Below are 11,643 nucleotides of genomic sequence, written 5' to 3' on the forward strand. Positions count from 1 at the left end.
CACACTTTCACTTCCAGCCTAGGAAGTGAATAATGAATTAATCACCCTGCCTCAGGTTCAATACGGAGCCGAGTGTTTGCAGATCTTTATTGTACTGCACAAGCCAAGTCGATCTGCTCAATTTACACTCTTAATTCATTGGAGTCTGTGCAATTCTGCCTGATTCTGGGGAGTCACAACTGCTTGGCTGCTTGGTCTCTGAGGTAGCCTCCCTTCTCTCTCCCAGTAGCCTCACCATGGTGGGGACCAGGGCCACCTTCTTCCCTTTGGCCTTCTTTCCTTGGCTGGAGGAGGGAGACAGACTTTTTTTTTTTAGGTGCTTGTTGCTTTTAGCTTTCTATTTTATTTTTAGAGCTTTTTCCCTACATCCAATTGAGGATGTCGTGTGATATGCTAATATTTTTCTGATTCCTCTAATAAATAATACTTTATAATTACCAAGTCTTAATAGGTCCTATCTACAGCTTATTTGGTTTCAGATGACCGCAGATGGACGTGCATAGTTCAACCAGGTCCAGCTGGGTCCCATACGCTGTAGCTCCCGGATCATCTATGATGGAGGACATGAAAATACCAGTTCCCAGCCTGCACTGTCATCATGTTCCCATCTCCAGCTGTGTCTGATGGGAGCCACATGCTACTTGGTGGAAGTTCCAAGGTCAGCATTGCCCCACCACCCTGTCCTGTTCCAGAAAGGCTGCATGAGGTGGGGAAGCCAGCACCTTAACTAACTCAGTCAGGGAGAATGTGTCCCCAGCCCAGATGTGCCTCCTCCTTGGAGTGCATCAGGATGAAGGTCAGCCCACTTCACGGGAGACCCAGGCCCACCGGCTTCCGTATTTGAGCATGGAGTAAAAGACACTTGATTCGCCTTTGGTTTCTTGGGAGGTGAAGAAAAATGGCCCAAAGCTGGGTAAGCCCAATATTCTCACTGCTCCTCCTGACTTGAGAAACAGTCAGCTCTACCTCATCAATTGGATTGTATCAGCTCTTCCCCCAAAGTCCTACAGGACCAACCCTGACTGCAAACCATTAATTCTGATAAACATTGGTAGAGCCAGCACAGTTCATACAACAAATATTTTGTTTTTCATTTTTTCTTTTGGGGTGTGTGTGTGTGTGTGTGTGTGTGTGTGTGTGTGTGTGTGTGTGTGTGTGCAGGTGCATATGTTGTCCTTCACCTTATTTTTTGAGACAGGCTCTTTTCCTGAACCTGGAGCTTATGGATTCAGCTAGCCTGGCTGGCTTCCTGTCTCTGCCTCCCCAGTGCTGGGATACACATTCCATGTGGCTATTTTACAATTTCTATGGTAAAGTCCATAGAAAGACACACATTCTTAGAACAACATGCTATCCATACCTCCTCTTTACACACCTCTCTTCGGGAAATGACTTATAGACTACATTCCTGCAGATTACAAGAACAAGCCAAGACCTCAACAACATATGAAGGAAGACAGTTTGGTCATGTTTCCAAGACTAAACATAAATCTAGTAATCACTGTTCTTGTTGTTTACCTGAGTGAGTTGAAAACTCATGTACACACACACACACACACACACACACACACACACACACACTTGCATACAAATGTTTATAGTTGCTTTATTCATAATTTCCTAAACTTGGAAGCAACCAAAGTGTCATTAAGTAGGTGAATGGTCAACTAAGCTATCAAACATCCAGACAATTGGATACTAATGATTAAAAAAAAGAATGAGGTGGCGCACGCCTTTAATCCCAGCACTCGGGAGGCAGAGCCAGGCGGATCTCTGTGAGTTCGAGGCCAGCCTGGGCTACCAAGTGAGTCCCAGGAAAGGCGCAAAGCTACACAGAGAAACCCTGTCTCGAAAAACCAAAAAAAAAAAAAAAAAAAAAAAAAAGAATGAGCCATCAGGTCACAAAAAGAGGAAGAAATGTGGATTACTAAGTCAGAGATGCCAGCCTAAAAAGACAAGCTACTGTATGATTTTCAACCATAGAACATTCTGGAAAAGGTGAGACTATGAAGACAATGGTTGACCAAGGCTTACTGGGGAGGAAGGAGAGAAGGATAAATTGGTGGTACCCAGAAAAACTTTAAGGCAGTGAAACTGTCCTATATTAAACTAGTATGGTGGCTGTATGCACTTAGACATTCATCAAAACCCACAGAACGTACAATGCAGAGTATAAACACTACTATAAGTCATGGGTGTTAACTGATAATAATGCACCACTATTGGCTCACCAAGTGGAACAAATGTACTACACTAATGCAAGATGTTAATAATAGAGTAAATTGGGGTGAAGAGGAGAGGGACTGGATATTAGAGGGTAATTTCTTCTTTCTGCTTGAGTTTTCTGCAGCTAAAACCACTCCCCCACCCAAGAAGGTTATTTTTAAGTATAAATAAGTGTGCTAAATTGTTATTAAGCTTTCTTTGATTTCATTTGTTTGATTCTGTTGAACTGCGTATATCCGGGGCCTGCCTGTAGCTGAGGCAAAGCTGAACTCTGAAAGGCTACCCTGGGTGTGTTCCTGCAGTTTTCTTCAAGCTGCTGCCCCGTCTGAACGCTGGTTTTACCATTTTCTGGCCACATGTGCTGTCTGCCGAGAGATCGTAGTCTCCTCCTGTCTGGCTCTTGCCCTCGGAGGGCACATCTTTTGCGCTGTTGATATCCTGTGCAGGAAGCATCACTGCACACGTGCTTTATCGCTCTCCTCACAGCAGTGGGGCTGAGAAGAGTGGCACAGTTCCTCCGAGTCGAGGGACACACACGCATTAAAGCGTAGGGTCCAGGGCTCAAGAGGCTCTGAGGAGTCTGGCACAGCACAGACTCTGGGATTTGGATCTGAAAAGAGCTAAAGAATCGGTTAGGGGCTAGGGAGATAGCTCAGTCCATAAAGTGTCTGCCTTGAAAGCATGATAACCTGAATTTAAACCCCGGGAACTATGTTCAGAAGCCAAGTGTGGGCAGCAAGATGGCTCAGTGGTAAAAGCACTTGCTGCCAAGCCTTTTGACCTGAGTTCCATCCCCAGGAGCCACACAGTGGGAGGAGAGAACCGATTCCTACAGGATGTCTTCTGACTCCACGTACAGTATAGTGTACACATCTACTCCCCAGATAAATAAATACAAAATGTAAAGAAATGCTCCAATAATTTAGAGGTATAGGAAAAATATGTGTATCTATATATCTTAGCGTAAAATGGATCAGAAAGCAATATCACGCTCAGGGACTGGAGAGACGGCCCAATGACGGAGAGTGATTGCTGCCCGACCATGAGGGCCAGAGTTCAGATCCCAGCACCCACATAACAATCTGGACATGAGCCCATGCACACCTGTAACCCCAGTGCTCTGGGGAGTGGAGATAGGAGGATTGCTGGGACTCACTGGCTTCCAGCCTAGGTGGAAAATGCTCTGGGTTCAGGGAGAGAGCCTGCCTAAAGGAATAAACCAAAAAAGTGATAGAAGAGGACTCTTCATGTCCTCCTCTGGCCTCTGTATGTATATCCACAGATGTGTGCATCTGCACACATACTTGTGAATACACTATATACATACACCACACACACACACACACACACACACACACACACACACACACACAAATCAGAAAAGCTCTCTCTCCTTTTCTTTCTTTATATGTGTATGTGAGAGAGAGACAGAGACAGAGACATAGAGACAGAAAGAGAAAGCGAGAGAGAAAAAGAGAACACAATAAAGAAAACAGGTTTAACATGTTAACAATAAATAAATCTGGGGCTGGAGAGATTGACTTGGTGGGTAAAGTGGAATAACCATGAGGACTTGAGTATGGATGCTCGCACCCATGTAAAAGCCCCAGCAACCAAAGCATTACTGGTAGGGGAGACAGCAGATCCCAAGGACTCACTGGCCAGCCAGTCTGGCTGAACCATCAAGTTCCAGGTTCAGCAAGAGACCCCAATCTCAAAAAACAAGGTGAAGGACTAGAGAGATGGCTCCATGCTTAAGCACATGTGTTGTTCTTGCAGAGGACCAAGTTTAGTCCCCAGGCCCCATGTTGGGAGGTTAACAACTGCCTGTAACTCTAGCTCCAGGGGATCTAACACCCTCTTCTAGACTCCATAGGCACCTGCACTCATGAGCACATATCCACCCCAAACAACATACAAGCACAGGTGAGTGTACATATGTGTATGCACACATAGACAACACACACGTAGTAAATAAATTTATCTGGGCATATTAGAATCTCTTACTTTATTTTTACTTTTATAACTTTAAAATTAACAGACAAAACGTTAGAGAAGTTGAACAAACCATACAGTGGTGGCGCACGCCTTTAATCCCAGCACTCGGGAGGCAGAGGCAGGGGGATCTCTGTGAGTTCAGGGTCAGCCTGGTCTACATAGTCCCAGGACAGTCAGGGCTACCCTGTCTCAAAAGACCAAAATAAATAAGAGAAGTTGAACATATTTTGACAGCTCCATTTTTATATTTAAGATCTATTTACCTATCCTGTGGTACTGGCAACTAGACCCAGGCTCCTTCTTGCAAGCACTGTACTGTTGAGTTGCATCTCTGAGATCCCCAATTTTAATTTTAGAAACAGTGCTAGGCTGGGAGTATGGCTCCGTGGAGCACTTCCTTAGTAAGCCTGAGGCCCCGGGGCTCAATCCACAGCAAGACAAAAGCTAAAGACCAAGAAGTCATGTGTATCTACTTAAAAATACGTCACCAATGTCACTGTAAAAAAAATCACGCCAGGCGGTGGTGGCGCACGCCTTTAATCCCAGTACTCGGGAGGCAGAGCCAGGCGGATCTCTGTGAGTTCGAGGCCAGCCTGGGCTACCAAGTGAGTTCCAGGAGAGGCGCAAAGCTACACAGAGAAACCCTGTCTCAAAAAACCAAAAAAAAAAAAAAAATCACAATGGGCAAGCTACCCACTGCAGATGGTGTTTGGGGAAGATCAACAGATCTTTCGGCAGGTTCTGCAGAGATGAGTCAATTCCAGGTGTGCTATGCATGCAGATGCAGATGTATTTCCATTCACGCTTTAAAGTTCTTTTATTTTTTTAAATCATACTTATTTACTTATTGTGTGTATGTGTGTGTTTAGGCACATGCCCATCCCATGTGAGCATAGGAAGGCCAGAGGACACCTTGTGGTAATCAGCTCTCACTTTCTACCACGTGGGTCCCGGGAATCAAACTTCATTTTTCAGGCTTGGTGTCAAGCACCTTTACCCACTAAGCCATCTTACAGACATGCCCCTCCACCCCCACCCCCCACCCCCCTCCACCCCCCCCATTGCTCTTTAGATTTGCTTTCACCTAGAATCTGTAACGACGCCCTCACAATGCTTAAAAGCTCAACATCGTTATTTTACAAGAAATAGAGCTGCAAAATTATACGGCATTATTCCTACAAGGAGATATAAAACACTGAAATCGGATTTTTGCTTAAAAAAGAAAAAAAAAACATGTATTTTCCAAACTTTCTCTAATCAGATATATTACATTTATTACCAAAATAGATGCAATTTTAAAATTCAGCCCATATAATTTTGCATGTGATCATATGATCACAATCATGAAAAATTATAGACAAAGGGATAAAAGAGATGTGCTTTAAACAGCAGCCACGGCTGGTGTGAAAACCTGCTGCTTTTCTCTTCTGTCAGTGCTTCTCTGTTGTCCTAATTGCTGCGACAATGCTTAAAACGGTTGTTTTTCCGTTTCTCTTAACCAACCAGAGAGCTGCAGGTTATTTTTAAAATGAGGTCCTCACCTCACTCCACGTACTTAAATTAATCTCTATGGTTTTTAGAGAGTTATATTTTTCAAGTGATAGCAACTTGAAGTATTTATTAATCAAATTTATATTAAATAATCGACCCCTTGGAGGGGTGATTTTCTACACTTAGGATACTAAAAGAAATCACAAAGAGAAGATGCATTGTGTAAAAATTCTGTAATGTCATTCAGTCGGGGCAGCATCTCAGGTCGTGAGGATGTAACCCTACAGTTTGAAAGTTCTGATCTGAGGCTCTTTAATTCAGTCCATTTGACTTCATCCCCTCAGGCCCCTTGCCTGGGGGCGGTCTCATGCCCTTCCATTCTTCTCCCCTTGATCCCCTTTCATGTCCGACCCTTCCTTCCTTTTTACTCCTGCAAGACAACCTGAGAGGTCCTGATGCAGCGGGCACTCTTCCCAGGTTGACAGAACATAGTTACAACTCTACATTCCCCATCTGTCTCTGCTTCCTGATTGTCCTAAGGATGAAGGCTGACTGGGGATGTAGCTCAGAGGTTGCGTACTTGCCTAACCACATTCAAGGCTCCAGGTTCAATCCTCAGCACTAAAAAAATAAGAAATCTACCAGAAGGACGAAAGCTGTTGAAAGTCACCATGCCGCCTCCCGTTACCCTGCTTCCTGGCAGAAGGCAGGAGGCAGGAGCTCTTCCTAGCTTGGCCCAGGCCTCCTACGGAAGAGCCAGGGCAGCCGTCTCCTCTCTCCAGGATGGCATCTTTGTCTGAGATCACTGTTGGTCTCCAGCAGCTAGGCCAGCCATCTGCTGATGCGAACCACCAGCTGCCGTCTCGTCGTTACTTTCTGGTCTCCCCCGAGAATCCTGACTTACTTGCGGGCATGTGGAATTCTCTCCTACCCTTGCTTAGACTGGATCCTTATCTTTCCAGGGCTTTCAGAATTGCCCCTCCTCACTTAGCTTTCCGTGGAGTCCCCTTGAGTAGATCTGCTGCCGTCCCCTGAGAGAGTCCCCTCTGGTCATGTATGCCCAAGAGACTCCAGAAAAGGAAGTTCATCTAGAAAAGTGTTTGAGTGAGCTCATAGAAGACATGCAGCTTCAAGTCGGAGGAAACCAGATCCTGGCCCCAAGTCCCAGAGGACTTAGTCTTGATTCCCCATATGGAGCTTCAGACCCGTGAGTCGCACCGCAGGTTGAAATTTACTTTGGTATCATTTCATGCGGAAAGAACAGCTACCAAAACCATAAAAAGAGCATGATTATTTAAATCAGCTCTTTTCCATCTGGATGCTTCCCCCAGTGTCTCCCCATTTTAAACTCAGATGAGTCTAGCAGGGTTTGGAATCCATGTATCTCCTTTCAGTGTGTCTTCTGTGATGGTAGGTGAACATGGTTGTTTTTTTTCCTTCAAATCCTGGGTTTCTGTGCCTCCTGGGAAAGTTGCTCATCCCCTGCCTCATCCCACCCCTTCTCAGCCTGCTCCTGAAGCCTCAGCACCTGCCAGGTCCCGCTCTGTTAGGCTATTGCATGAAGCAAATGGGTTGAGCAAGGCTGCTGTCTGGTCCAGTGCTGTCACAGTAATTAATGGTCCTTGGATCGCTGCTGAGCCAGGGGAAGAAGGAAACTTCTACCCAAGCAGTAGAGTTCTGTGTCCCCAGTGGCCCCGTTTCCTGCACCCCTGCAGGATCCATCAATTCATAGTCGGGGACACCCAGAACAGGTGGAACACCCGAGCCGAGCTAAGATGCTTCTCACGGCACCAAAGGGTTACTCATATAACTTGTTTCTACACACATACACACACACACACACACACACACACACACACACACACACACACACACACTCTTAAAAAGAAAGCTGAGACTCAGGTGGGGTTCTTGGGCAAGTAATATGTTGGGGAGTGCTCTTTGGAGGGAAGTAGAATGCTTAGGAAGCTCAGGGAGGGTGAGAAGAGAAATCTAGCCACAATCTAATCCTTCATGGAGCCCCAAGGATAGTGTATCACTGAGCTCATGCTGCTGAGAGACAAGAGGGGCTGGACCAGTGGGCCATCACCCAGCAGCCATCAACACAATGCCTCTAGAGACGAGAAGTGGGAACTTACAATGTCCCACACCTGCAGCTTCCACCAGCCAAGGGCAAGCTAGGAAGAGGACAGGTGTGAGCTGCCAGCAGCCAATTCCCTTAGCAGTGAGGGGATGGAGGCACTGGCCTGGTAAGAGGTAAAAGGTTTCTGGGTGAAAGACGAACTATTAACATCCTTGATTTTTCTCAACCACATGTATTTTCTTTCTTTTCAAAATTTTGGTTTTATTTATTTTTGCATTACATTTGTTTAGAGTGTATGTGTGTACACACATGTACATGTGTACATAAAGGCATGTGCCATGGCATGTGTGTGGAGTTCAGAAGACAGTTTGTGGGAGTTGGTTCTCCCCTTCTACTGTGTGAGTCCCAAGGGTCAAACTGAGGTCGTCAAGCATGGTGACAAGCACCTTTACCCATCGTGCCATCTCACCAGCCCATGTTTTCTTTTGATGGTGTCTGTCACCAACCTACTTTCACTTTTTAAAAAGTCTTCACTGCTGAACATGAACACAACCAACTAATTAAGTCTTGATCAGCAGTACTAAATCCTCAAGTCCCTTGCTTCCATGACCTTTGGGAATTTTTTTTTATTAAGAAATTTTTTTTATTCTTTTTACACACCAATCAAAGATCCCCCCCTTCCCTCCTCCCACTCCCCAGCCTCCCCCTCCAACCCACCCCCCTCTTCCCAGGAATTTTTATCAGAGAATTTTAGAGTCCTTCTGGGGCCATTTCTTCATTTTCTAGAGAAAGAAACTGAGGCACACAGAGATTGGTCTGTCTGCATGTCCTCTAACGGAACAAGCCCACGACCACCTAACTCTGAGGTAAAAAGCATGCTAATGTCCCCCTACTTACGTCATGGCGGAAGGACTTTTTGCTCAGACTTTCGAATTAATCATTATTAAAAAATGATTATTAAATTCAACACTTACAAAGAAAGTTGCATGCAAGAATAATATCCCATCCTGTGTTTGATGTCTGAGATAAGGACATGGAGTTAAGCCAGATATAGAACCTACTTAAAATCTTACAGAGTTTAAAAACCAAACTTGAACCTTCTGGAGTTGATTTATTTATTCTTGGCAATGTGCAGCTTCCTGATTCTTGGAAAGTTGCTGGCTCATTTAGAAGAAAAACTCAGGAGACTTCTTGTGCACTGAGTAGCTCTTACAAAACAGTCTTTTGAAGTGTAAAGTGTAAATGAATAAGACGCAGAAGATGGAAGTTCTGAAACACACATGGATGTAATCATGGAGGGAACGGCTCTCAGGACAGACTGCAGACTTCTTTCTCGTGCCCGAAGCACTGAGGAAATTGTCCTGCGTCCGTCCACCAGACTCCAAGTATGAAAGTGGTTTCCCTTCGTCTGAGGCTCCCATGTGAGCGACTTAGGTTCATGCCAGAGGACACCAAGGGGGCTATGCCCAGCTTACACCCGTTCTGTACTATCTCCTAAGCATTCCTCCTGCTGTGTGTACCATCAATAAAGGTTATTTCTTTTTCCTGATTAAAACAGGTCAGAATTTCTGGGAAGTGGTGGCGCACGCCTTTAATCCCAGAACTCGGGAGGCAGAGGCAGGTGGATCTCTGTGAGTTTGAGACCAGCCTGGTCTACAAAACAAGTTCCAAGACAGCCAAGGCAGTTACACAGAGAAACCCTGTCTCAAAAAAAAAAAAAAGTCAGAATCACTTACTATGGAATTCAAGAATTCTGTGTGTGTGTGTGTGTGTGTGTGTGTGTGTGTGTGTGTGTGTGTGTGTGTGTAGTGTGATGTATACGTGAACTTGTGTGTGCGAAGGTGCATGTGGGGGTTAATGGTTGATATTGGGTGTCCCCCTCCATCACTCTCAACCTTATTTTTTTGAGACAGGGTCTCAGTGACCCAGGAGCTCACCTGTTCAGCAAGAATAATTGGTTAGTGAGTTCCTGGGATCCTCCTGCCTCTATCCACCCCACCCTCAGCACTGGATGACAGTACCCTACATTTATGAGGGTGCTGGGGATCCAAACTCTGATCCTCATGTTCGTTTGACAAGCACTTTATGGACTAAACCACATCCTCAGCCCCAGAACTCAAAAGTCTTTAGGCAAAAAGAACGTGACCATCTAGTTTCATGACCATTGCAGGTCAATTAGGATGGCTACTTTTCTGAAAGACCGAATACTGAAGCTTCACCGCCATTGTGAAGGAAAGGCCTTCTCCCAAAGCAAACCACTTCTTTTGACACAGATAAAGGCTTTCTTTTTTCTTTTTTTTTTTTTTTTGCTTATCTGCTGCCAGGAACACAGACAGCCAGCTGCTCTCTGCTCAGGCCCACACTTCGTTTTTCTCCTACCAAGTTCTCTCACTAATACCCCTTACCAGTTCTTCTGAGGAGGATGTAAGAGAGGGTGGCTGTTGAAAAGATGGCCACCTCATGTAACAGTTGCTTTATCTGTGGAAGGAAAGGGCAACTATTAAGCATCTGTCTAATGCCTGAAACCTCAGTTGGTTGTTCTGGCATTTGGGTCCTGGTTTTCCACCTAGATCGCTCATCTTTGCTATGATCACAGGGCAGTATTTTCAGCTCCACTCTTGTGAACAGGTTCGTGACAGCCTCATGGATTGGGTTCCGTCTTGCAGGAGTAGTTAGTTATTGTGAGAGCATAGGGTTCTAAGGCCAGCTGCCATATCTGGCCTTTCTGTGTGCTGCCATTTCCCTTTCTGCTTCTCTATACCATTTGACACGACCAAGGGGAGCCTTGCCAAAACAACATGTCATACACTGTCTGTGCCTTCTAGCCACACAAAGTCTACTGAGCCAAAAAAATCTCCTGTAACACACTAGTCTCGGTGTTTTGTCATAGTAACACAAAACAGAGAAACCATCATCTTCTCCCTGCCCCCGTATACAACTGGTGGATCTCTGTGAGTTCAAGGCCAGCCTGGTCTACAAAACAAGTTCCAAGACAGCCAAGGCAGTTACACAGAGAAACCCTGTCTCTAAAAATACCCAAGACAGTTTTTAATTCTGTTCACAAGCTCTTAAACATTCCAGGTCTCCCTACTATTTTTGAAAGGAAAAGCATAGTGAAGTAGATGGGACACAAGATTTAAAGTCAACTGTCTCAGGTTTAAGTCTGCTCTTCATTAGTTTCATGGCCTTAAGTAACCAGAAATTTCTTAGCCTAGACTGGGACTTGAACCTGGGTCCTCTTGTAGAACAGCCTGTATTCTTAACCACTGAGCCATCTCTCCAGTCCCATGGCTGGTCATTTTTGAAAGATTAAATCATTTGATCATCACAGCTCCTGCATGTGAAGAACTGGACCTCTAGTACACAAATAAAGAGGTCGAGGTTTGGAAATGTCTAGTAACTTGCACATGGGATACCCCAGTGTTGAGGGATGGAGGCAGGCAGAACCCTGGGGCTTGCTAGACAGCTAGTCTGGCTGAAACAATGAACTTGGGTTCACTGACAGTTCTTATCTCAAGAAAGTAAGCTAGACAGTAATAGAAGAGGACACAATGTCATCCTCTGACTTCCACAGGAGCATGCATGGATGAGTACATGTGTGCACACACACCGCAACACACACATATATGCACACACACATATGTGCACACAGACAGACACACACACACACATTTCTACTCTCTTCCACCTTATATTACATATCAAAATCCAAATAAATTCCAAATCAAATATTGAAAATATGAAGAAAATGAAAATGAACATTTATCCCATCACTGGGTAGGGTTTTGCCAGGCCTTTAGGCAGTGGAAAAAATTATAAATGGAATGATCCACAGTTTACCCACA

The sequence above is a fragment of the Peromyscus californicus genome, unplaced genomic scaffold, assembly GCF_007827085.1.
Source record: "Peromyscus californicus insignis strain IS unplaced genomic scaffold, ASM782708v3 Scaffold_11__1_contigs__length_118956290, whole genome shotgun sequence".
NCBI classification, from domain to species: Eukaryota; Metazoa; Chordata; class Mammalia; order Rodentia; family Cricetidae; genus Peromyscus; species Peromyscus californicus.